The 26,663-nt window shown below is 42.9% G+C and overlaps 1 long non-coding RNA gene across 1 annotated transcript; it reads right to left on the bottom strand.

Moving 5' to 3' along the window:
* Positions 1-731: 731 nt before the first annotated feature.
* LOC311619361 lies at positions 732-26,462 on the bottom strand. Its single transcript, XR_014794485.1, has 3 exons — positions 22,632-26,462; positions 20,679-20,846; positions 732-1,558 (listed from the first exon to the last, which is right to left on the bottom strand). It is a non-coding gene; the product is annotated as an uncharacterized lncRNA (long non-coding RNA).
* Between the last annotated feature and the right edge of the window lie 201 nt (positions 26,463-26,663).

Below are 26,663 nucleotides of genomic sequence, written 5' to 3'. Positions count from 1 at the left end.
GCAGTTTTTACTGAGTTGTATGTGTTCTCACCCTCCATCTCTCTATGGGAAATTTTATGAAAATATTTAACTCCACTGATTCCGTGAAAAACATTTGGGCCCCAGGGAATCAATGAGAGCTAAGTTTTACAGAATGAATCCCATCTGAGACTAACAAAATTAAGAAAGCTATGGGAGACAGGCAGGAAGGGCAAAACCAGCCTCATGGTTAGTCTTTCAGCATTTAATCAGTTAACCCTTCAGCATTATGATTCTCTAAGACTACAATGCAGAATCAATCAGATCAGGGATAGTGGGCATTTTTCACTGTAGGACCTTAGTTGAGTTTTTCCTTAAGTCCGAATTATTTGGTTGAGCGCCAGTCCTGCATTCCAGTAAGAACCCTAAACATCATGTTTGTCAGAAACAACTTTTCTTCTTGATATCCAGCAGTTTTTCTGAACTTACGGCAATGGCAGACGATGATGTCTATACAACCCAGTTTTCCAGCCTACCTTGTACCTAGGGTTGGTTATGTGACTTTGTTCTGGCCATTTCTACCTGGGAGAAATCTAGAACATATTTTTCTCTCTCCTTTTTAATCCTCACCTGAGGACATGCCTTTATTGGTTTGAGAAAGAGAGAGAGAGAGAGAGAGAGAGAGAGAGAGAGAGAGAGAGAGAGGAATGAAGAGCGAGGGAGAGAATGTGACATTGACATGAGAGTGAAATATCAATTGGTCAACTCCTGCATGCACCCCAACCTGGGAATAAACCAGAAACCTGGGTATGTGCCCAGACTGGGAATCGAACCTGTGACCTTTTAGTGTACAGGATGACATTCCAACCAACCAACCCACTCAGGCCAGGAAAAATATTTTTCTTTTTGATAAAAGGAGAGAAATATGGGAGGAGAGGTGTGTTTTTTCCCCTTGCTACCTCTTCTTCTCCTTTTTGATGTAGTTGTGAAAGAATATGATGCTTGAAATTGTGGCTGCCATTTTGTGACCACAGGATGACAAGCCTGGGGTACAAGTGCACTGTCATAGGATTGGCGAATTTCAAGGGCAGACATGTCTTGATGTTGTGATATCATTGAACTACTGTTACAATCCTGGCTGGGACCATGTGCCTCTTGATTTTTTATTGAAGCCACTGACAGATGGATATTGCATTCTAATTAAATACAACTGAAAAGGTGGCCGTGTGTTCCAATAGAGAACAGAACTATGAAGAAACACATTGTGTGTGGCTTCTGGTCATCCCTAATTCCTGACAGTCATAGATGTAGTTTGGCATGTTCACCCTGGGAAAAATGGGAAACCAGGACTTGCCTGACCTTGTAATTCACTGGCTAATGTTGGCAGAGCCAAAGGCCACAAACATTCTCATCATTACTGAGGAAGCAGCAATCATTGATGTTACCACTTCAACACGAGAAAGAAAAGGAGGATTTTATCCTATATTTCACACTGTGTTTACCTTTCTCATTTCTCACAATCCCACTTTTCTTTGTTTCTCACGTTGACTTAGGAGAGCTTCTTTTACTTTTCTATTTGGTGAGTTCTGATGTCATATTTCTGCAACACAATGAAGCAAGAAATAGAAAGCTGGCTAACTGATTCAGAGCACTGCCAAAAATGTATGTATGGAATGCTAGGACATGCTGTATTGAATAATTGGAAATTTAGTTAATCTCCAAAGGAATCCAACACTGCCGCTCCCCACCACCATCCCTGTCCAAATGTCACATCCTCTGATCCCAGTAACTGACTCCCCAGACCGGCAAATCTTCCACTCTGCACACCCTACACTAAAAGCCGCAACTACTGTTACTGAAATGGTACAGCTCAAAGGCCTGTGAGAAACTTTGCACTATGGGAACATATTCGTTTAGATTTTTGTTTATTTCAGAAGTTCCTGTCCAGATTTCTCTTCTTGAGGAGTTTGACTTTCATCATGCATGAGCAGAGGACGATGACATGTGGCATATTTTGCAACTTAGTTAATTTGAAGATATGCACTTTTCCCCCATTTACATCTGCTGGATTGTTGATTAACAGCATTACCATCCGGAGCTCAAAGCACAGAATAAGAGATGATTAGCGACCAAGACATTCAGATTTCAGTACTGAAAGTAATTTAGAGAAAATTTAGTTTTTCTGGAGGACCAACATTTAGCATTCTTACCTGGAATGTGCAAGAGGAAATAAAAACCTTCCAGAAAAAAAAAAAATGCTGCCTTCAAAGCTACGAGGGTCTACTGGGTATTCCACAGGTGCTTCATATGAGTACGATTTATGTTTTTGTTGGTTGTTTCTGTCTTGTCAGAAGCCTTTTTTAAAATTTTGTCTCTCAGATAAAGGAAAGAAAGGTTTGCCTGAAAATAAGCAACACAGGTTCTGCCCCGCACGACATGCTCCTGGCACTGTGCTGTTCAGTGACTGCTCTCTCATTTCAGGTGTCTATTTGCCAAGCATCACCTTACTTCTGTATTGCACAGACATGGCCAGACCTAACTGCCTCTTGGTGCTGAGAAAGCTCCTTGGCTCCCCTCAGAGGAAACAGCTCTTCAAGTTCAACAATGCAGCCTGCATTAGGTGCATGGCTAGGAAAACTATGATTTATCATTCCTTACCTATAAAAATTAGAGACAAATCAGGAAGCTTTCTGGGCTTGTTTGCTCTGCTGCTAAATATGGATGGTTACTCTGAAACCGGTTTGGCTCAATGGATAGAGCGTCGGCTTGGGGACTGAAAGGTCCTGGGTTCGATTCCGGTCAAGGGCATGTACCTTGGTTGCGGGCATATCCCCAGAGGGGGGTGTGCAAGAGGCAGCTGATCAATGACTCTCTCATCGATGTTTCTAACTCTCTATCTCTCTTCCTTCCTCTCTGTACAAAATCAATAAAATTTATTTTTTTAAAAATATGGATGGTTACAATGCAATCTTTTCTTGCAATGTTGTAGGAAGGAATGATTATCCTGTCTAATGAAGAGGGAGTATGCTAATTGATCCTCACATTGTCACAAAGATGGCAGCACCCACAGCCAATAAGGAGGGAATATGCTATTTGAATGCCCTGTCCCCAAAGATGGTGGTGCCCACAGCCAATAAGGAGGGAATATGCTAATTGACTGCCCTGCCCTCAAAGATGGCAGCACACACAGCCACAAGATGGTGGCACCCAGTCCCGTCAGTCCTGCCTAGGCTACAGGCACTCAGCAAGGGCCCATTAGGGAATGGTTTGCCTGGGAGAGTTCCCCGGTCCCTTCAGCCTCCCAGCCGCCCAGGGCCAGCTCGAGGCGCAGGCAAGTCTCAGATGGCAGCTGCCCAGCCAAAGCCCAAGGTGCAGGCAAGCCTGGGATGGAGGCTGCCCAGCCACCCAGGGCCTCTCAAGGCTCAGGTAACCAGGGCCAACCAAGGCTTGTGCTGCTGGCAGTGGCAGCAGAAGAGGTGTGATGGGGTGTCACCTTCCCCTAATCGCTGGGTTGTCTCCTGCCTGTAAGGGCTCCTGGACTGTGAGAAGGGGAAGGCTGGGCTGAGGGATCCCCCTTCCAGTGCATGAATTTTCATGCACTGGGCCTCTAGTTAACAATAATTATATAAACATTATATAAAATGTTCGCCAACATTTGTCATTAGGAAATGGCTAATTGAACAATTATGAGATACCAGGAATTCTCCTTCATTGCTGGTGGAAATACAAGATGGCATAATCATTTTGGAAGACAGTTTAACAGTTTCTTACAAAATTAAACATACTCTTCGCTTCCGACAAATGTGTATTTTGGTATTTTACCCAAAGGAATTGAAAACTTATAACTACACAAAACCTATATAAGGATGTTTATAGTGGCTTTATTCATAATTGCCATAACTTAAAAACAAACAAGATCATATGTGAATATATAAATAAATTGTTGTATTGATATAATGGTACTAAAGGCCCAGTGCATGAAATTTGTGCACAGGAAGGGGGTGTCCCTCAGCCCAGCCTGCAATCTCTCCAATCTGGGACTCCTCGGGGGATTTCCAACTGCCAGTCTAAACTGGCAGTCGGACATTCTTTTCGCAATCCAGGACCACTGGCTCCTAATTGCTCACCTGCCTGCCAGCCTGATCCCCCTAGCTACTCTTCCCTGCCAGCCTGATCATCCCTAACTGCTTCTGCCTCAGCCCTGCCACCATGGCTTTGTCTGGAAGGACGTCTGGAAGGACATCCAGAAGATCTCTGGTTTAATTAGCATATTACCCTTTTATTAGTATATATTATTCAGCACTAAAAATAAATGAGCTATCAAGCCATGAAAAGACATTGAGGAACTTTAAAAGCATATTACTAAGCAAAAGAAGCTAATTTGAATTATATCTGATTCTGGAAATGTTATAGACTATATGTTTCCAACCATATGACATTCTGGAAAAGGCAATATTATGGAAAAGGTAAAAAGATCATTGGTTGCCTGGATTTGGAGGAAGGAAGAAGAGACTAATAAGTAAAACATAGGGGATTTAAAAAGTATATACATATATATATATATATACACTGAGTGGTACATTATAATAGGTACAGTATAATATATATAATTAGAGTCCCGATGCATGAATTCATGCATGGGTGTGGTCCAGCCAGCCTGGCCAGGGGGAGGGGACATGGGCAGTTGGCCGGCCTGCCTGCTGGTTGAACTCCTGGTCTAGGGGACAATTTGCATATTCGCCTTTTATTATATAAAATATACACCGAGTGGCCAGATTATTTTGCGCTCATAAATCATAATAATATGGTCACTCAGTATATCTCTCTTCCTTTCTCTCCCTAAAACCAATAGAAAACATATCCTCAGGTGAGAATTAAAAATAAAAAAAACAAATGAATTGTTATAAAGTAGAAGTGTCTATATTTACTTACTTATATGAATTGGTAGAAATAATTATTGAATGTATGCTTTAGGATTTGGTTCAACTTTATATGACAGTAATAACAAGGACAAAATAAGGGGCTTAGGAAAAGATAGATAGAAGACTATTTCTCTGTTATGCCAACAAGGCCTAGAAGTTGGCAGTCCTGACCTGCAATGGTGACTCTATAGAGATTTTGTAGACCAAGGCTTCTGACTTTGCTGAGACTCCCACCTCTGCACTACCTACCATCCTATTGTCTGATATGGTTGCCAGAGTTCCAGCCATTACATCTGCATTCCAAAAAGCAGAGAGTGAGGAAGGGGAGAACAATGGTATGCCTTCATCTCTTTTATGTAGACTTACTAAAAGTTCCACATTATACTTCTGCTTCTATCATTGGTCAGGCACTTAGACAAATGGCACACCTACTTGTGAGAGTCTGTCAAAGTTTTAACTATTTAAATTATTTTAAATGTGAAACAAATCGGGAAAGGCCCAGCTACATAGCAGAACTCTATTTCTAAGTAAAGGGAGAGGAAGCATGTTGGAATAGGCAGCCAGCAATCTGAGATATTGAGCAGCAATTGCTATATTTAAAATGCAGTGCTAGATGCAAAGGATGTAAAGACATTAGTTCAATAAGGGAAATAAACATATAAGCATATAGACATTATATATGATGGTAATTTGTTAATGACACAAAGATTTCAGAAGAGGAAGTGAGTATACCCAGTGGGGTGATCAGAGAAGGCCTCCGGTAAGGACAGATATTTAATAAGAGAATTTGGAGAATAAGAGGTGGAATATAGGGCAAACTTAGTATATGGATGGCATGAGAAAAGGCAAATTGTTACTTGATAATGAAGACTATGCCTGTCATTGACCCATTTTACATTCTGCACAGTTACAAACATTTCCCAGACAAGGAGAAATTGATGTCTGTAGTTTGGGTATACACACTAATGATATCAGTTTCTCTCTTCCCGATCTGTCCACCATCCCCATGTGATGGGGAGTGAGAAAGAATTCCATTCAACAATGCACACTTTGAGTATTGCAGGCCAAGAGACTTTTTTTGTTGTTGTATTTATGATAAAACACCCAAATATATATCCAAGTGGGATTACCAGTCTGGGTTGGATCCAAGAGACTTTGGTTACCAGAGCTATTTCTCATCATAAATCCCTAAACAAGTTGAGTTTTTCACTTCCTCCCCTCATCTGCCATGGAGCACAGCCGAGTTGCTTGAAGTCATCTACTTTTTGGCAGTGGCTACAGTTCCAAGATGATAGAGCGATTCTTTTCCATATACATCATTATTATTTCTAATGTAAATATTTATCAAGCACTCACTGTGCAATGGAGAAGAGCTCCTGCTTGGTGGTCTCCCCAGCTGAACAAAACAAACATGAGTCAAGGCCAAGGGAAGAGGTGGGAAGAGATCCTCAGCTGGTGGGAAACAATAGGAATTGATTCCTCACCCACCCCCTTTTATTCCTTTTGAATAGTACTTGAACTTGACTGCTGTATTTCTGATATGTAAATTAAGTGTGTTTTTATTTGTTTAACATACACATTATAGGGTGTGCTACGCATTGTTCCAAGCTTTTTACAGAAGTTAACTCATTTAATCGTCACAGGAATCTTGCGAAAGAGGCATTACTTATTATACCATTTATAGATGAGGAAACTGCAGCATAGAGTAATTTGCCCAAAGTCACCAAGTCATTAAGCTCTAGAGCCACACTGTCCAGTAGAGCTTTTCCTGCTATAAGAAGTGTTCTATATCTACACTGCCTCAAAGGGCCCTATGTAGGTTCTGAGCACTTGAAATGTGGCTTGTGTGAATAAATCACTGAATTTTTAATTTTATTTAATTTTAACTAGCTTTAACTTAAGTAGCCACTTGTGGCTAATAGCTACCATAATGGGCACAGCAGCTAAATTAAAGCCCATACTTTGTGCTATTGTATTATGGTTTTCTTTTCTTTTCTTTTTTTTTTAAGAGTAAAACCCAAGAACATAGGTATTCTTGTGTAGAACAGAGTTCCTGTCTGGTGCATTTGCTGTTTAATTATGATAAACAGTGTGAGATGAAAGTTTATGGGAGAAAACAAAGAGATTCTTCAGGTAGTGCCATTCCCCATTTATTCCCTGGCTATTAAGGAGGACTATAATAAAGAGCACTATCTCCAGTGAAAGTTTCACAATTTGTAGCAGATGAGGTCAAAAGTGAGAGACCAGGGCTGGTGAGATCATGCATATTTGGTAGCATAAAAATGTTTTTAAAAACAAAAGATGCCCAGCCAGCATGGTTCAGTGGTTGAGTGTCAACTTATGAACCAGAAGGTCATGGTTCAATTCCTAGTCAGGGCCTGAGTTGGGGGCTCGATCCCCTGTGGGGGACATGCAGAAGGCAGCCTATCAATGATTCTATCTCTCCTTCTCCCTTCCTCTCTGAAATAAATCCTATATAATAAAAGGCTAATATGCAAATAGACCGAACAGCAGAACAACTGAAACAACCAAACAACAAAGCAACTGGTCTCTATGACATGTGCTGATCACAAGGAGGCGTGTGCAGAATATGGCAGGCATTGGCCATGGCAGGATGGTGGAGCAGGTGAGTGGGGGTGCCAAACCAAGGTGGAGCACCAGTTGCTGCCGTTGGGGTGAGCCTTTGGCGGTTACTGAAAATTCTTTGCTCCCACGTGTTGCAGTTCTGCCCAGTGCTCACGCCCAGCACTCACGCCCAGCCCTCACACCTGCTGCTGGTGCCCAGCGCTGGATCTGATTGCTTGGCATCAATGGTGGTGGGGGCAGGGCTGCTGGCAGACAGGGGACTGGACCATGGTGGGAGAGACCGGGTGGGGGCATGGAAGATGGGCTGAGACTCACCCTTGTGCGCTCCGCAGCCTGATGGCCCACAGTTCCTTTTAAGGTGAACGAATTCATGCACTGGGCCCCTAGTCCTATATAATAAAAGCCTATGTGGTCATAATGCCCTCACACTGTGACAAATTCATGCATAATGAGTGATCACCAGGAGGCTGTGTGTGTAGTGGGTGCACACAGGTGGGCAGGGGCTTGACACTGCGTGCACAATGCAGAGGCAGGTCCCACGGCTCTGCATGGAACAGAGGCAGGACCCCTGCTCTGAATTATCTCTTTGGGGCAATCCATTGAGGAGCCCAGATGGGTGGGCAGAGCCTACCTCTTTGGGGTGATTGATCACGGGGAGGTGGGCCCTTGCACTATGAGAGGGCACAGGCTAAGCTGGGGGATCCCTCCCAAACAAGTACACAAATTTTATGTACCAGGCCTCTAGTATCCTAATATATAAAAACCCAGGGTCCATAACAACTGACTGAAGGCTTGACTGAACACTGGAAGTCAGTCCTGCAGTCAGTGCTGGGTCCCGGGTGTAGTGACCCAGTGCTGACTGCTGAGGAGGATACAGATTAGGCCTGTGTAGAGGTCTGGAGAGAGAGGCAGGGTCTGATCCGCAGGTTCTGTGGCAGCTGTTGATCATCTGTTGCCTCTCTCTTTCTCTCCAGACTTCACCTTTATTCTTTTTCTCTCCAGCCCTCTACACGGGGGCTGCTGATCAGTCCTGCCTCTCTGATCAGGCCCAGAGATAGGCCCAGAGAGGCTGACTGGCATAGAAACTGGCCAATCAGAACCAAATCTGGGTGATCTGTAAGGAGCCAATGGCTGCCTAGGCGGTGGAGCTTTTGACTCTGACTGGCATAGAAACTGGCCAATCAGAACCAAATTGGCCAGCAGAAGAGGGCAGTTGGGGACAGGATCAGGCTGACAGGGGAGGGCAGTTAGGGGCAATCAGGCAGGCAGGCAGAGAGGTTAGGGGTGATCAGGCAAGTAGGCAGAGGTAGTTAGGAGCGATCAGGCAGACAGGCAGGTGAGAGGTTAGGAGCCAGCAGTTGAAGATTGTAAGAGGGATGTTTAACTGCTGGTTTAGGACTGATCCCACAGGGCAGTCGGACATCCCTCAAGGGGTCCCTGATTGGAGAGGATGTAGGCTGGGCTGAGTGACCAGCCCCCTCCATGCACAAATTTCATGCATCAGGCCACTAGTGTATATGTATATGTATATATATATATATATATATATATATATATATATATATATATGCAAAAGGCAACATTATAATATCTGGTATCTGCTTAGAAAGGTAAAGAGCAGAACAATGTCATTGTTCTAATTTCATGAAAACTCACATTCCTGCTTTCTCTCTTTTCCTCCCTATTCTTATGCACCTATATTCTACTCTCCTTTCAAAGCTGACCTCAAAGCCTCCTCCTCTTTGATGACTACTCTCATCTCTTCATCTGAAAGCAACCTTGAGAGTGTAGAACCTGTTAAATATCAGAAGAAAGACACAGTCATGCTATGTCATTGTTATGTCAGCACAAGCCCTAACTCTCCTATTGCAATGATTATCTTTGTACTTTTTCTCCATAAAATATGCACAATTCCCAGCTAATATTCTAAAGATGATTTTAATTTCATCTCTGTTTCCCTATGAGAAACTCTAGTACTGTCATTTTTATTATAGCACTAGAGGCCCGGTGCATGAAATTTGTGCATGAGGGCAGGGGGTGTCCAAACTGCTTGCCTGACAGCCTGATCACCCCCTAACCACTCCCCTGCCAGCCTGTTTGACCCCAATTTCCCTCCTCTGCTGGACTGGTCACCCCTAACTGCCCTCCTCTGCAGGACTGATCACCTCCAACTGCCCTCCCTTGCAGGTCTGGTCCCTCCCAACTGCCCTTCCCTGCTGGCCATCTTGTGGTGGCCATCTTGTGTCCACATAGGGGCAGGATCTTTAACCACATGGGGGCAGCCATATTGTGTGTTGGAGTGATGGTCAATCTGCAAATTACTCTTTTATTAGATAGGATAGAGACCTGGTGCACGGATGGGGGCCAGCTGGTTTGCCCTGTAGGGTGTCCTGGATCAGGGTGGGGCTTCTCTTGGAGTGTGGGGCAGCCTGGGTGAGGTGGCAGTGGTAGTTTGCAGGCCAGCCACGCCCCCTGGCAACCCAAGCGGAGGCCCTGGTATCTAGAATTTATTTACCTTCTACAATTGAAACTTTGTAGCCTGGAGCAGAGCCAAACCTCCTGCTTGCTCCATGGCGCAGCCATTTCTGTTGGAATTTGTGTATCTTCTATAATTAAAACTTTGTAGCCTAGAGTGGAGGCCTGGGCCAGCCAGGGTGTGTGGAAAGCTTTGCTTCCACCATTGCCAGGGGCAACCCTAGCTTCTTGCTCTTTCCAGCTCCATGGCTGCCGCCATTTCTGTTTGGATTTGTTTACCTTCTATAATTGAAACTTTGCAGCCTTGAGTGAAGGTTTAAGTTGGTAAGGGCAGGCAGAAAGCTTGGCTTCCTCCATTGCCTGGGAAACCCACGTCTCCCTCCTGCTCTCTGTGGCTGTAGCCATCTTGGTTGGGTTTATTTGCATACTCACTCTGATTGGCTGGTGGGCATGGCTTGTGGGTATAGTGGAGTGGTGGCTAATTTGCATATTACTTCTTTATTAGGTAGGATTGACTGGGTTATGTTGAAAAATTTGATGATAATCTCTCTCCAAGATTACAAACCCTTTTAGCACAGCACCATTTTCGTAATAGACACTCAATAAATGGTGAACAAATATTTGTTAAAGAATTGGTCAACATCAGAAATTTGAAGTATATTTCCTTGTCTTTTGTTTAGAAAAAAATAGGACGCTGCTCCAATGGCATTATCCTGTACTAGCAGATTAAGCATTAGGTTATACCAAGCTCACCTCATCATTTTATCAGAGCACTGGGTGGGGAGGGATAAAGCAGAATTATCATAGACAATGAGGAGATTTTCTTGCTTAACTTTGCCAAGGAAACACAGGTTATCTAAAGAATTGAATTTCTGTGCATTGTACAGAACCCAGTATATAAAAATTGTGTGAAAAATGACCATTAGTCAAGACACTGCACTTTTCTACAAGTTAATGAAGCTCAAACTTAAAAGAATACTTTTGAGAATTCTAAGAAGTGTATGTGAAGGATGTTTTGACATTAGGTGAAGTGGAGGGAGGAGCAGAGAGAGGCCGAGATAGACCAAGATCACGTTAACAGCCTTTGATTTAGTTTAATTGATTGAGCGCAAAAACAATAAAGGGAAGAAAAGAATGAGGCGATGGCGAGGTTGACAAATGTAAAACGCTGTAACAGAAATTGCTGTAGCTTGCCTTAAGTAGGAGTGGAAAAGTTTGTTATACTAGGAAATAGTCATTTAAATGGAAAGATGGTTTTTCATGTCTTTTATGGCTGTTGTAAATGATTAATTAAATACTCTGAGTGTTTCATTAAAAGTATACATTCCTTCCAAATTAAAGTGTGTAGAGACTTGTTATAAATAAATTCATTGGGTGAATGAAAGAAGCATTTACCTCTAAATGAATATTACTGGCAAATTTCATTCTTGACACTGATTAAATAGACTGAATTTATTTTAATGTGCAATGTGAACAAATTACAGGGCTAATTGGTTTTCTACCTTATGATTGCATTATTTAATGCATTTATAAGTGATCCAACGATTTTAAGAATTCACTACACATAAAAAGCATTTTGTTATTGAAAATAAAAGAACAGATAAGACATGTGTTCTGTTTCACTTATTTTCCACCTTCATACTTCCTGGAACAATTTTAAATGCCTACTATGTGCAAAGCATTTTACTAAATGCTGCAGATAATAGGAAGAAAAAAAAAATTAAGACATTTCTGCCCAAGTTCAAAATGTCATAGAAAAGACATGCATAAAGAAACTTTAATATAAGACAGACTCAGGTAAGTAAGTGCTAAAATAATAAAGGTACAAAGTGTTTGGGGAGTGTAAGGAATGGAGGGATTAAGTCTGATGGGGAGGGGATCAAGAAAGGCTTCTTGGAGGAGGAAGGATTTGAGCTTGGCCTTGAGAGATGGTTGCGAATTTAACAGGAGCCACAAGGGGAGAGGAGGAGAGACCGGGTTTGTGTGGTCTGGGTTGCTGGGCTGCTCTATGAAGAGGTTTTAGCGTTTCTCTGGACAATTGAACTGTCATGGAAGAGATGTGTCACACAGAAAATACACAGATCAACTAAGGACTGGTCTGCAGATAGAGCTTTGTGACTTCTGAGAGAGAAACCATGTCAGGCTGGGATGTGGGCTACAGAATGACAGGTATAATTAGACATTGAGCAGATCAGCCTTTTTTGATTAATAAGCCCAGTCTTCCTATACATTGACTCATGGGCCTAAAAGGAACCTCAGGAAGTGATTTAGGTCACCTCTGACTGTGATGTTTTTCTATGTTGTTCCCTTAGCCTTGGCCCTATAATCCTTCAGGCTCTGCGTGAAGACCAGTACAATAAAACTCAGCAGTGGCATCGGCAGAAACAGCCTCACAACAACACCGTTTTGTAGCTGTATTAGTGCCGTTGTGTGGGAATTGAGGCAGGAATTCATGGGTCTCTCTGCACCCACCGCAAGATACCTCCTGCTGGTGTCCTACATTCTGGCCTTAAGAAAATGTATCCCTCTCTGGCTACCAATGAGAAGCATAAAGTTATAGAATGTTAGAGCTGGAGGAGCTATTAGGAATAAGCGACCCAACCCCTTCATTCGTCATTGAACACTGGAGGAAAGAGACTCACTGGGAGAAGTGTTTTGCCTCAAGTCGCACAATTAATGAGTGGCTTACCTGAACCAGAACTGGAATGCAATTCTGCAGGTTTCCTAACTTTCTGCAGTTTCCTTCCTCTGCACCATACTGGCTTCTTTATTTACTTGTATGGGTGAGTGAGTGAGCGTGGTGTGTGTGTGTGTGTGTGTGTGTGTGTGTGTGTGTGTGTGTGTATGTGTGTCCACGTGTGTAAATATTTCCAAGAGTTCGGCTTAAAGCATTCAGTAGGATCATATAGAACAATGCATGCTAAGCTACAGGAGGAAAATGCATTCCATCAAAACCCTCCCACTTGGAAAAACATTAGAATCCTGGGAATTTCTTGAGATGTAAGAAAACTCAGCCCCCAGGACTTGCAGTGTAAACACTGTGGCTAATTTGTTGAAGTGAGATGCCATTGATGATTCTCCCTGCCTGAGAGATGACAGGACTTCCCGATGGAACAAAGCAGATTGCTGTTAGCAGATTTCAAAAAGTGATCAGGAAAAGACAAGACATTTTACTGAGACAGATAATCTTTCTTGAAGAGGAGATGGGGGTGGGGGGTAGTCGAGGCGGGGGAGAGACAACTAAAAAGGCATTCTCCCATAAAACTTGCCTTTCAGAGGGCACCCTCTTCCACAGCTCTGCCTCCGCCCAAGAATGTTGGCCATAACCTGGAGGAAAGCTTGGTAAGGCAAGTGCATCCGTTCTGCAAAAGCAGTTCTGGGAACAGTGGACAGGATACCATGGAAAGCAACCTGGACACTTGACCTAGGCATTTGCAATATCCAAGTTAGGTGAGAACTACATTCCACATGTTTCTAGGCTCTTGTTATTTTTTTAAGCTTACCCTTATAAATAAAAGATACGCTGCTTCTCAGTCTATTTTCTTATCAAAGGAAAATGTCCTCAATTCTTTCTGTAGAATAATCTGTCTAACCTACAAGGGTTTTGCTATTTTGATGTGGTTTGGTTTGGGGTTGTCCTCTTTCTTCCCGTTTACTTTGAAAATTATGTTTATAGCAACAGGATAATGTAATTTCATGGAGTTTTGTTTTTACTCTTTAAAAAAATTATTGTTCCCAGCCATCATTAGAGTACTTTACTTCTATTGCTACATAATAACTTTTCTTCTGCTTCTACAATAAGGAGGGTTAACTTGATGTTACAGCAAAAAGCTACCATAGCAGCCATGGACTCCCATACCCTATACTCTGGTGGGTGCAGGGACATCCAGGGGTTAGTAGACATCCCAGGTTCACTCAGAGGAGGAGCAGGCATAGTCGGGCTAGGGCTCATCTATCTGCTTCCAGTTTTTAAAAAAAAATATATTTTTATTGATTTCAGAGAGGAAAAGAGAGGGCGAGAGAGATAGAAATATCAATGATGAGAGAGAATCATTGATCAGCTGCTTCATCCCCACACTTAGATTGAGCCCACAACCCGGGCATGTGCCCTGTCCGGGAATGGAACTGTGACCTCCTGGTTCATAGGTCGATGCTCAACCACCAAGCTGTACCAGTTTGGCTGCTCCCACTCTTGTGCTCTTTCCTGCAAGGTCATTTGCCTTCATTAAAACACCACATTAAATCACGTCTCTCTTAGGAAATACTACTCTTTTTGGTTTTTTACTTTGTTCACCTTCAAGGACGTTTTAGGAAAACCACAAAATGCCTTCTCTCCAATTTAAATGGAAGGTAGAATTTTCTTTCCGTCTTAAATTCCAGGGAAGGAGAGCTACCATTGTTAAGCTCATTATGTTTATTTATGACTATATTGGTCATCTATTTAATGCGCTACTTCTGGGTAACAACCAATTCCCAAATCTCAGGCTCACTGCAACAAAAATTAACTTTTTGTTCCCAGGTGTATGGCTTGTCAGGAGGTTCGGTTCAGGCTATAGGCTGAGTTCAGGTTTGCTCTACCTGTCTCTCATTCTGGGACCAGTGGCTGATGACTACTTGTCCATCTAATGGCAGATAGCAAAAGCCCAGGATAAGATAGAACACTCAAGCACATTGAAATCCTCTGCTCAGAACCCACCTGCTGACTTTCCATTGGCCAGAGCAAGTCACATGGCACAGCTCAAAATCAGAGATGAATGCTCTGCCTGCTCTAAGAGGCACTCCAACTTCTATGGTGGGGACATGGGATCAGGATGCTATTATATGACGGGAGTGAAAAACTGAGACTACTATTCACATCTACCAGTCTGACAATTAAAATAGAAAGGAAATAGTACCCATCTCTAGAATCAGAAACTATTGAGTTCTCCAATGTGCCTAAGATAAGACAAAGCCTTACCTAAACATTTTCATTTTCTAAATGCCTTTATTTTTCTTGTATTATCTAGCACAGAGTAGATTATCTAAATATTCAATAAGTATTCGAGGGATAAAAAAAAATATACTGTGTCCACTAAAACACTGCTTCTTCTGTAACATTAGCTCATTCATTCATTCAAGGAATATTTGCTGAGTGTTATCATGTGCCAGGCACTATTTATGATTGTATAGGATATATCAGTATACAAAAAAAAAAAAAAAAAAAAAATGCTTGCCTTGTGGAGTTTATCTTCTAGCAAGGAAAGAGAATTCAAAATAAAATAAACATAATAAGATAAGTAAAGCCTATAGTAGGTTAGTATTTGCTGTGTGTTTTAAACAAAGAGCAGGCCAAAAGCACTAAAAGGACTAAGGGAAGGTGGAGAGAGTGTGCAATTTTTCTTTAGTGTGATTAAGAGATATTCTTACCAATGAGGTGACGTTTGAGCAGATATTTCAAAGAGGTGAGGGATTTTCTCGGTCTTCTCCAGGTAGACATAAAGTCCCATAGTGGATCCTTGGAGAGCATTTTGAGAGTGATTGTTGGGGAAGGGGTGCTTGAGGGAATACTAAGAATCAGGGTGTTCTGCTACTTCCCACTCACTCAGACACAACCAGAGCACTTCCAATTTTACACTGCAATTTAGCCATAAGATTTATTCTAAGGAATATCCTGCCATTGAAAATGTATATTAATAAGTGCCTCAAAATATTACATTACACTGTAAATTCATCAAGGTCAAATATCTGGATTAATATCTTAAATAAGAACCTTGACGAGGTTATTAATTAACTTAATTACATTTTTATGATGGCTCAATTTTGTAATAGTCAACTGCCTCAATTGACTATTGAGACAGTGGCAAATCTTTCTCTTCTCTCATTATATTTCTCCTTGGATATTTCATCTAGTCCTGTGACCTTAAATACCAGCCATGTCTTAATGATTCCTAACTTTATGCTATCCCTAATGCCTCCAATGGACTCTAGACAGTTCCACTTGGATGGCTGAACATTCTGCCTCCTCCATCATAGCTCCACTTGCTCAGGTGTCCTCTTCTCTGCAAATGGCACACACCGTCACTCATCTTTTTCCAGCACCTTCAGCTCCACATCCAAAATATGTCTTGTATCTTCTCACTTCTCTCCATCTCCACTCTTGCCCAAGCCCCATTTTCTCTTGCAACAACTACTGCTATGGCCTTCCAGCTGGTTTCCCTAATCTACAATAGATCAACTATAATATACTGTAGTCAGTTATCTTTTAAAAACACAAATTATAGCATGTCAACTCCTCTAATGCTTACATGACAATGAAGATAAAATAGCAACTTCTCTATATAATCTATAGGACCCAGTGTCATCTGGCCCATGCATAGATCTCTGACCTCTTATCCTTCTCTCCCCCCAGCACCCCCCCTACACACACATGACCATAGTATACCACGTTTGTCTCCATCTTAAGGCCTTTGAATTTGCTGCTTCATTTCCCCAGAGAGCTTTGCCTCCACCCTTGACCCCATATATTTGGATGTGGCTGGTTTTCACAAGTGAGCCCCATCTCAGCTCTTCAGCAAAGTCCTCTCAGATCACCCAGTCATTCTACTATATCGTATCATCCTTCATAATGCTTATCACTCTGCTCAATTATGTTGTTAATTTGTTTATTTGATCATTGTCTTTTCCCAGCACCAGAATGAAAGCAGCACTGAGCAGAGGTCATACTGATGTATGAAAAGCACCTGGAACAGGTGCTTGAAAAGCAGTGGATGAATAAACGATGACTGATGTCAGTGCCTTTTCAGGGAGAGGCATTGCTAGGGAGAAACTGGAGAGGGCCCCATGGCACAGAGTGCTGCGAGGTGGCCGTTGGGATGGGAATTGTTGGCTTCACAGCCTGGAGGAAATGGAAAAGAAATGGGAGTTCCAAGAAACAAATTTTTGTTGCTGTACAATTACAACTGTGTCCGGCCCCAGATATTGGCCTTTTTGACATCTCAGATGCACTTCGTCTACCTGGATCTACCAGGTTCTTTGACTACAAGCACAGAAACCCACACTGAAACAGCTAAGAAAAAAAAGAGAGAGAAGAAGAAGAAATAAAAGAGTCAAAAGATTAAGGAATAGCTCATAGATGGGAAGCGAAAAATTTAAAACAGCAGATCTTAGTACAGGAAAAGCTTCAAGGACCTGGGGCCAGGAATAAATGGACACTTTCTTCAAGCCACTGAGGTTGAGGTGAAAGAATTACAGCCATTTTCATTTTTGACACTTTATTCAAGTTTTAATTTCTGAGGTAGCAATGTCTTACCCAATTGGAGTTTGGGGCCTGCTCCTGGATCCAGGCATAGAGTGAGCTCCCCGTGCCGTGAGCCCAGTGGACTGTTATCAGAATAACAGGTAATGGACATTGGACAGGCAGCACAGCAGCTGTCCACTCCAAGCCATGCATATCTTAGGGTGAGGTGTTTTATTTTAGAAGGTTATAATCTAGTCTGTAAGGAAATAAAATGAGAGGTCACTTTTCTCAGCGAAGGTACTGTGTTATTGCTGGGAAAGGAAGGCGTCCTTCCTGTTGACCTATGAGAAACTAACAGAGGTTTAGACATGCATTTTCTCTCCTGAGGCCCATTTAAGATCAGTGTCTTTCGTCTCCTGCAGACTGTCAGCTGGGACAAGACCTCTCCTGCTTTCACCAGGGCACTGCTCACTCCTGACTGCAGGACTTCCTCTCCCCTAGTTCTCTCCAGATTTCAGAGCAACGTGGGCAACAAATTTAAGTGTTAAAGTAACTCTAACCATAAGCCTCAGTAATTCACAATCAATTCTTCCAGTGCATATAAAAGCATAAACGTATGCGTGTGTTGTGTGTGTGTGTGCGTGTGTGTGTGTGTGTGTGTGTGTTGTGTGTGTATATGTGCATGCATACATATGTGTTAATGAGAGTTTGAGGCTAAGGGAAAAGAGTATAAAAAGGGAAGGAGAAGAAAACTTAGGAATGAAGGCTCAACAATGGAAAAACAAAAAGGATATCCATCTGGTGAAAAGATTCTATCCCCCAAAGCTCATGGATTTTAGGGCAATTTGCCCAGTTAGGGATAGGAGAGTTTGAACTATTAAGAGAAGAGTGATCACATGCATGAAGATTCATTGTTTTATGTCAATAGATATAGACTATAATTTCTATGCCTATTTGTTTCTTCAACAAACCTTTGCTGTGCTTGTGCTTGTACATACCGGAGTGATTCAGGGGTGTTTCCCTCCTTCACGGATCTGCCAGGGCACTGGCGGCCGGGAGGCAGGTGGAAATAACAGAGACCTGGATGAACATTTTTTTTTTTTCCTGGGTTGGGGGGTGGGGTGAGGTTGCCATGGACTCCTGTCAAAGGAGAAGAACAGTGAGGCCTCCATTCTATCATGAATGATTAAATTTGTTTTTGGTGTTTTTAACTGTTGACTTTAGTCAATTTTTGGCTTCCAACCTTACATGTCTGAAGATTGAAAGAACTTTCCATGGACTAGCTTCTGTCTCTGAATACTTCAGACCTTATTTGTCCTCCACAACTCATATATTTCCAGTGCTTCTGCGATGTGGTATATAGGCTATATTCTGGTCCTGACAGGACTTCTGGCCACGCCCCTTTGTGCCAGGAGTGCGTTTCTTCCAGGAGTGTCGCTGGGAGTCATTCCAGCACTGGGGAGGCCAGAAGAGCCTGTGAGCTACGGAAACATATCTCAGTAAATCCCCATGAAGCTCAACTTTCCCTTAGCTGGTTGCCAGAAATGTCCCTCACCACGAGGGGAAGTATGACAGAGTGGAAGTGGTAGTGGAAAGAGACAGTAGTGTTAACTGATGGTAGTTGTCTATTACTCTTTCACAAGTTTCATTACCCAGAGGACCATGTGAACACATGGTATGGGCCTTCTCCCGGCCCTGAAAGAAAACCGTGCAACTGAAGGACTTTGAAATTTGTTAGACCCTGAATAGACCTACATATTCAAGAAATTTCAGAATAATGACTCATTATGCAAAGATAAAAACAAACAAACAAAACCCCACAACTGAGGATCAACAAGAAAAAATCTGTAATCTAAAGTGTTAAGACCTGGGAAACAGGCCTGCTATTTCAAGGGGAAGAGAAATGTGTGAGGTTCATAGGGTGTTAACAAGTGCCAGGGTTAGTTAGAGCTTCTGCACTTGAAAAAGGACTAATCCAATATAATAAAAGCCCAGCGACCGAAACGGTGGAACAACCAGAGACCAGAACAACTGTGACCACTTGTCCTGACCACCCCCACTCTCCATTGGGGATCTCCACCCTGATTGAGGGTGTGGCTGGCCTGCAAACTGCCCACAGTCCCTCGACCCTGCTGGCCCCACATCCCAGTGGGTACCCCCACCCAAATCCGGGGTCCCAATCAGGGCAGGCCGGCCAGCCTCCACCTGTGCACCAGGCCTCTATCCTATATAATCCATATAATAAAAGGATAATCTGCAAATTGACCCTAATGGCAGAACTATCAGAATGATTGCTTGACCTCTTGGTTCCTCCCCCCAGTTGGCAGGCTCCCATCTCCTGATGGCGAATGGGGAACCAGGGATCTGTGGTGGGAGGTGTGGGTGGCGCCAGGCCAAGGCCCCCCAACCCTTAGGTCACCTCACACACGGAGGGCAACCTGCAGCAGGGGCAGGGCTGTCAAGCGGGTGGGAATGGCCTACCTCTTGGTCCTTCCTCTACCTCCTTTCCCCCCAGCCATCAGGCTCCAATCACCCAATGGTGAATGGGAAATCGGTGGTGGGTGGCAGCAGGGGGTGGGGCCAGCTGCAGGCAGCCAGAAAAATGGCCCTGATTGTAGGCCAGGCCTAGGGACCGTACCCACAAATGAATTTCATGTTCCAGGCCTCTAGTCCTAATAATAATAATGATGATAATTAAAATGCTAGTAGATTTCCCTCAGTACTAGGTATTGGCCTAACTTTCCATGTACATCATCTCCTGTTATTATATTTGTCATAGCCAAGGAAACTGAGGCACCAAGAGGTCCAGTGAACAGTTCAGGTCACACAGTTCATAGTGGAAGAGCTGACATTTCAACCAACATCTGTCTGTGCCCAAACCTTCTCCTTCACTCTCACACCCACTCCTCCAAGCTGAAGGAGGAGTGGGTGTGAGAGTTACCCCCTTCCTAGCATCCTTTACCCCATTGCCCCACCATACCTTGTCCCCAAGGAGGAATCTTTTGTTTTGGGCTAGGAGGGGCTCTGCTTTATAAACTACTGGACATAAAGTAGAAACAGAATGAAAACCTAAGCAATAGAACCAAGAATTAAAAATTGGATCCCAAGCATTCCAGTTGTGCAGTGCCAAGTTGGTTATACCCCATGGAAGTTTAGTCTTACATTTTCAGGATGAAACATTGAATCTCACCTAGCCAAGGCCTTCCCAAACCAAGTGCTCTGATACATAACAGATGCACTAATGTAGCACTCGCTGTGTGCTAGCCATTGTTCTAAAAACTGTAGATGTGTGGACTGATTCTAGCCATTGTTTAAAAAACTGTAGATGTGTGGACTCAATAGTCCCATGAGGCAAGAGTGCTACTATTACCTTCATTTTTATGCAGTTTATCCACATGTTTGCACAGCTAAATGAGTGGTTGTTCTAAGATTTGAGCACAGAAAAAGTTTGGCTCCCGCATCCATTCTCACACGCCATTTGCTATACACCATTGTCTTTTTCCCCTCCAGCCTGCTCTCACCTGGTGGCTTGTGCTCTGTCAGTGGAGTCCAAGATTTGATCCTCATGTTTGTGAAGATTTATCCGTGAGCATCCTTGAACCCCTGCTATAGTGAGGGGATGTGCTAAGCACTCAGTATAAATTGGTTGGAGATAATAGACATGCTCTTGCCTTTCCTGAGCTTGCATTCTAAGTGGAAGCAAACAGGCCTTAAAGTGATAAACATCTGCATTCAAAATTAGAAAGTCAATAAATAAGAACACAGCTTTCAATCATATTAAATGAGATGAAGGAAGCAAACAGGCACTCTCATAGGTGATTACAGGAGGGTCTGCTTAGGCATGTGGTCAGGGAAGCTCCCCTCTGATTTGGAACCTGAGAGCTAAAGGGTGAAAGTTTAAAAGTGAGATAAGGGAGGAGACACTCCAGTTAAACCTGGAAGACAGAAGACATTCATTCATCCTTAGCCCTTCCACAAACCCACCAAAATGGAATGTAAAGAGAATTATTAATGAGAAAGAAACTGAGAAGGACAAAGAGAATGGGTGAGGAGAAAGAGCCTTGTGGTTGCAAAGAGGGAACACGTTGTTTTTTTTTTTTTGTTGTTTTTTTTTTTTTTTTTTTTAAATATATATTTTATTGATTTTTTACAGAGAGGAAGGGAGAGAGATAGAGAGCCAGAAACATCGATGAGAGAGAAACATCGACCAGCCGCCTCCTGCACATCCCCTACTGGGGATGTGCCCGCACCCAACATACATGCCCTTGACCGGAATCAAACCCGGGACCTTTCAGTCCGCAGACCGACGCTCTACCACTGAGCCAAACCGGTTTCAGCGGGAACACATTTTTGAAAGATAAAAAGTGGAAGGAGGACTTAGCAAAACGAAGGACACTGAATGCCAAGTGCTTGCTAACAGGGCACTAGTGTAAAAGAAGCCAAGTCACAGCACTGAACTCCCCAGAAAAGCTGCAGGAAGTGAAGACGCCTATGTGTGGCAGGAAAGGGTGAAGGCACGGGGAAGGAATCAGGAGGATGATATGAAAGTCTGCATAGCATACACTGAGATTCCCAGATTCACCCCTCCACCTCATCTCTCCAGACCACTCTCCCTCCCTCAGCCTGCCAGCATTCCAGAGGGTTTTTATTCCATGGAAAAGTTGAGAGGCTCATATCCAAGAGGCCAGGCCCAGGGGAAATGGGTGAGATGTGCATGGATGTAAGATTCTAAGCACAGTCCATACATTGAATATGATTTCTATAACCCCAGTCTCCCAACCTTATGGGTTTGGGTTATAATCTTGTAGTATTATTTGACTCTTCAATTGTGTGCTTTTATTCCTTTCATAAAAATTATACATGCACATACACATCTGCTTTTAGGCATTCTTAGCAGAGGGAACAGTATGTGTGAAGGGTCTGATTGGTGCATTCAGGGAAAGGAAAAGAGGTCCCTGTGGCAGGAGAGCAGGGGAGGGAGGAGATCTGGGCTCTGGGGTTAGAGACAGAGCAGGGCCAGACCATGCAGGACCTTGTGCACCATCAAAAGGAGTTTGATTTTTCTTTGAAATGCATCCATGAAAGGGTTTTCAGCCATGGGTAACCTGATCTTATTTAGGTTTCAGGAGTTACTCTGGTTGTATAAAGAATAGATTGTCACATATTTTGCTGGGCCTTCTCATGAAAAATTATGTATCCCAGTACTTTAGAGCGGAAAGGACCTTCAAGATCATTTAGTCCAACCCTTCCTTTTAAAAGATAAGCAAACTAAGACACAGAAAATTTATGATTTGCCCAAGGTCATATAGCTAATAACTGTGTGAGGCTTTTAAACCAGGAGTTGGAGGGTGATAGATTATACTTTTAAGAAATCATTCTACTCTATATTTCCTTTGGCCAGAAGTGATGTCTCCCTTTTCTGAACTTTCATCTCACTGTATTTTTCTCTCCTATGGTACTTACTCATTTATTACCTTGATCATAGGTCTTTGTGTTCACATCTTGTCTTGTCCCTTTTTTGAGATTATAAAGCAATTTCTGGAGAGCAGGAAGTACGGACTCTACCTAATGTGTCTCTGTAAGGCTTTGCACATGGTAGGTGTTTAATCACCATTTGTTGGATGGATGGATGGATGGATGGATTCTCCATATGCTATAAACAAAACAGAATGTCAATTGACTGGATACACACAAGTAAATTTTATTCACTCTGATTTATCATTTTAGATTACCTCCTAGCTATACTTTCATTCATATGAACATATTAAAAAGTGGTCATTTTTTTAATCAGATGAAAAGAGGTGGCCTAGAAAAACATTGTATTTCTAACTCAGACAATTCTTTCTCCAAAAATTAGCAGTAGGGAGAGCCTCTCCACACGCTGCCCCCCTGGCTGGGCTTATACATTCTTTCTACACACACAATCCTTTGGGAATTTATTTTTTATTAGAACTCTTTTCCCCCAGCCTCCTGCCTCCCAAGAAATGCCCGAGACTGCCCATAAGAAACCAATCAAGTGTCTCAGGAAAACACAAAAGAAAATATGTTTTGCTTAAGTACTAAACAGAAAATGCTGTGTTGTACCTATGCTCTCTCTAGTGGACAGACAAACATAACATTGAAAACTAATATTGCCAATAGTGGAGAAAGCCCTGGATTATATCCCTGCCTCACTTCAAATTTGATTTGGTGAATGGCTCTGGTAATCTTGAAAAAATTTCTCTCTCTCTTTCTCTCTCTCTCTCTCTCTCTCTCTCTCTCTCTCTCTCTCTCTCTCTCTCTCTCATCTCTCCTCATTTATAAATGAGAGATGAAAATATTTGCAACAACCACTCATAGATTCAGTTTCTACTACAACTAAATGACCAATAAATTCTGCCAATAAAATTAGTCAGACTGGTTTGGGAGGTAACTACCCCATTTTTGGACTCACTGACTTGGCTTTCTGCACGTCTGTACTTAAGGCTCATGCTGAGACTCTTTGCCAGAGATGAGGTTCTACGGTGTATTAACTTCCTGAATAGAGACATGAGCTTCAGGGTGTGGGACTTTGAATGATCTAAGATCTTCACTCAGGCAATAGGCATTCGGAAGACAAACATGACTCACTGGGCATGGGATCTCACAAACACGTAGGTTTGAGGGTTGGGAAGGTCTGGAAGGGATTCTAGAGTACAGCTTAACTCAGCAGGGTACAGACTGTTTCCTTTGTGAAGTGACACATGTCAGAGTTGTGAAACAGTGGAAACTGGAAAAGAGTACTTTGTGCTGAGCCCCATGGAGTCATGTTGTGCCCTAGCCCCAGACAGCTCTTGCTTTCTTCTCTGGTGTTCTACCATTTGAATGAAGCCACTGCTCTCAGACCTTTTCAGCTACTTTACCATATCAGTTATCTCTTGCTAAGAATTAAAGTGTCCTAAAAGTTAATGGTTTAGGTGTCCTGTGCACTCAAAGGTTGCTGGTTTGATTCCCCAGTCAGGGCACAAGCCCAGGTTGTGGGCTCGATCCCCAGTAGGGGGCTTGAAGGAGGCAGTTGATTGATGTTATGCTCTCTCTCTCCCCTCTCCCCTCCTCTCATTCTAAAAGCCAGTTAACTCTTCTTCAAAAAGTAAGTTAGTGGTTTAAGGTCACAGCATTTTATTATTTGGCTCTTGATTCTGTAAAATGAGCGGAGCTCAGCAGGGAAAAAATTTTGATGGTCTTGGTTGGGGTCACACTTGTAGGTAATGTCATCTGGAATCTCAACTGGGCTGGAACATCCTGAATGACATCACTCACATGCATGGACCTCAACTGGGAACAGCTGGGCACTGACCTGGCCTCTCTCTCCCTCTCTCTTCCTCTTTCTCTCTCTCCAGTGGTTTTTCCTGCAGAGTAACCGAACTTCATGTCATGGTGATGCATGGCTGGCCAAGAGCACAAAAGCAGTAGCTGCCAGGCCTTGGTAAAGCTATGCCCAGAACAGCCACAATGTCAGTTCTGTGGTGTTCTCTTGGTTAAAGAAAATCACAGGTCAGCCCAGATTCAAGGAGGGGGAAACATTCTACATCTTTATGCAGAGTGGCAGAGAATTTCTGGCCATCTTTAATCCACCACAAATCCCAATCATGTAGTCAGGGTTTATGGAACAAAGAAACATCTTGTTGCCTGCTCATTCTGTTCCCCCCACTACCAGCACCGCCCATGTCCCATTTGGAGGGAACCCCCAACTCCAGGTTTCCATGGTGGCTTCCACTTCTCTGCCACCATCAGCCACCTTCTCTCTAATAACTTTCTTTCCACTTCATAATTTCTTATTATTCATGGGCTCTGTTGCACCATGGTATTACTGCCCTGTGGCTTTTGCAGCTCTAAAGGTTAGTGGCATACAGAAAAGAGTTGATGTAGAAGGCCTGAGACTGCTATGTATAGGAAGACCTGCTTGCAAGGTAGAGCCTTGGGTTTTGGGGGGTGTTTAGGCAGGGTTCTCCAGATAAACAGAACCACATGGATGTGTGTACTTGCGTATGGAAAAGAATCAGCTCGTGTGTCTATGGAAGTTAGCACATGTAAAATCTTCAGTGCGGACTGGCAGGTTGGAGACCTAGGAGAGCTGGTCAAGAGTCTGAAGGCGGTCTGCTTGACAATTTCCTTTGGCTGGGAGGCCAGTCTTTTTGTTCTACTCAGACCTTCAGCAGATTAGATGAGGCCCACCACATTATGGAGGACAATCCATTTACTCAAAATTCACTGATTTACATGTAACTCATCCAAAAAAATTCCCCTCAAATTGACATGTAGGTCTAACCATCACAAAAGGATTCCCACATCCTCAGAACTTATGAGTGACTCATTGTGCCTAAACTGTTTGTACAAGGATGAGGCTCATGCGGAAGCTTCTATATTCCCACAGAGAACAGGGAATGGAATTGCCAGTTTGGAATTTTATTACGTGCTAGGCAGAGTCCCTGTGTGCTCGGCCCTCAGTAGCAACCCTCACTAATGAACTTCCCTGGTAGACAACACTTCACACATGTTGTTACAACTCATTGCTGGAGGGGTCAGCGGGTCTGTGCCTTCACTGGAGAGCACTCTGGGAAGCTAGTGCCTGGTTTCCTCTGGGTCTTGCCTCATGCTCCTATCTTTTCCATTGGCTGACTTTGCTTTGTATCATTTTGCTGTAATAAATCATTGCCATGACTATATGCTGAGTACTGTGAGTCCTCATAGCAAATCACCAAACCTGGTGGATCCCCAGCACAAGTAAGAAATGTAAATATTATGTCCTTAGTATAGGTCTGTCCCTAATCCTTAATACAACTGAAACAAAGCTGGAAATTATTTCATGTATTTAAAGTTTTATATGAGTGTAACACTATACTACACATCATGATGCATTCTAAGGAAATGTTAGGAACCTAAAGGAGTGACCCAGGCTTCTTAGAGGGGTGGGCTATTTGAGTAAGTAGGGAAATGAGCAAGGAAGGTAGTGGAGCCCAGTGTTTAGAGTTCAGACTCTGGAGGCATGGCTGAGTCCAAATCTTGGCTTTAGTGGCTATTAGCAAGTCATTAATCAACATGAGCTTTAAATTTTCACATTAGAAGGTGTCATAATAACAATAATGGCTAATATATTATTAAATGCTTACCACATCCTAGCCACTTCGTGTGTTAACTCACTTAACTCCCACAACAATCCTATTAGATATTATTTTAATCCTTATTTTACAAATTTAGAAACTGAGGCCCAGAAAGGGGTCTTGCTAGTACCCACTACATAGAGTATTGGGAAGCTTAAATGAGCTAATCCATGTAATGCTGTTGGATAGTACTTGGAGCATCAGAAATACCCACTAAATGTTAACTATTATATTTTAAAACATAATAAAAAGGAGAGAAAGGGAAGAAGTTGGGAGCAGGGCCACTGCATGAACAAAGCACAGGAATATAACATAGCATAAGCCTTCTGCGAGTAATGGGGAGACTGATGAGTGACGAACTTTGATTGAATACTCTGTGTGCCATGC

The sequence above is a fragment of the Pipistrellus hanaki genome, assembly GCF_964339955.1.
Source record: "Pipistrellus hanaki genome assembly, chromosome: 3".
Lineage (NCBI taxonomy): Eukaryota > Metazoa > Chordata > Mammalia > Chiroptera > Vespertilionidae > Pipistrellus > Pipistrellus hanaki.
The sequence above is the reverse complement of the archived record's forward strand: the minus strand, read 5'-3'. Positions and strand labels throughout refer to the sequence as shown.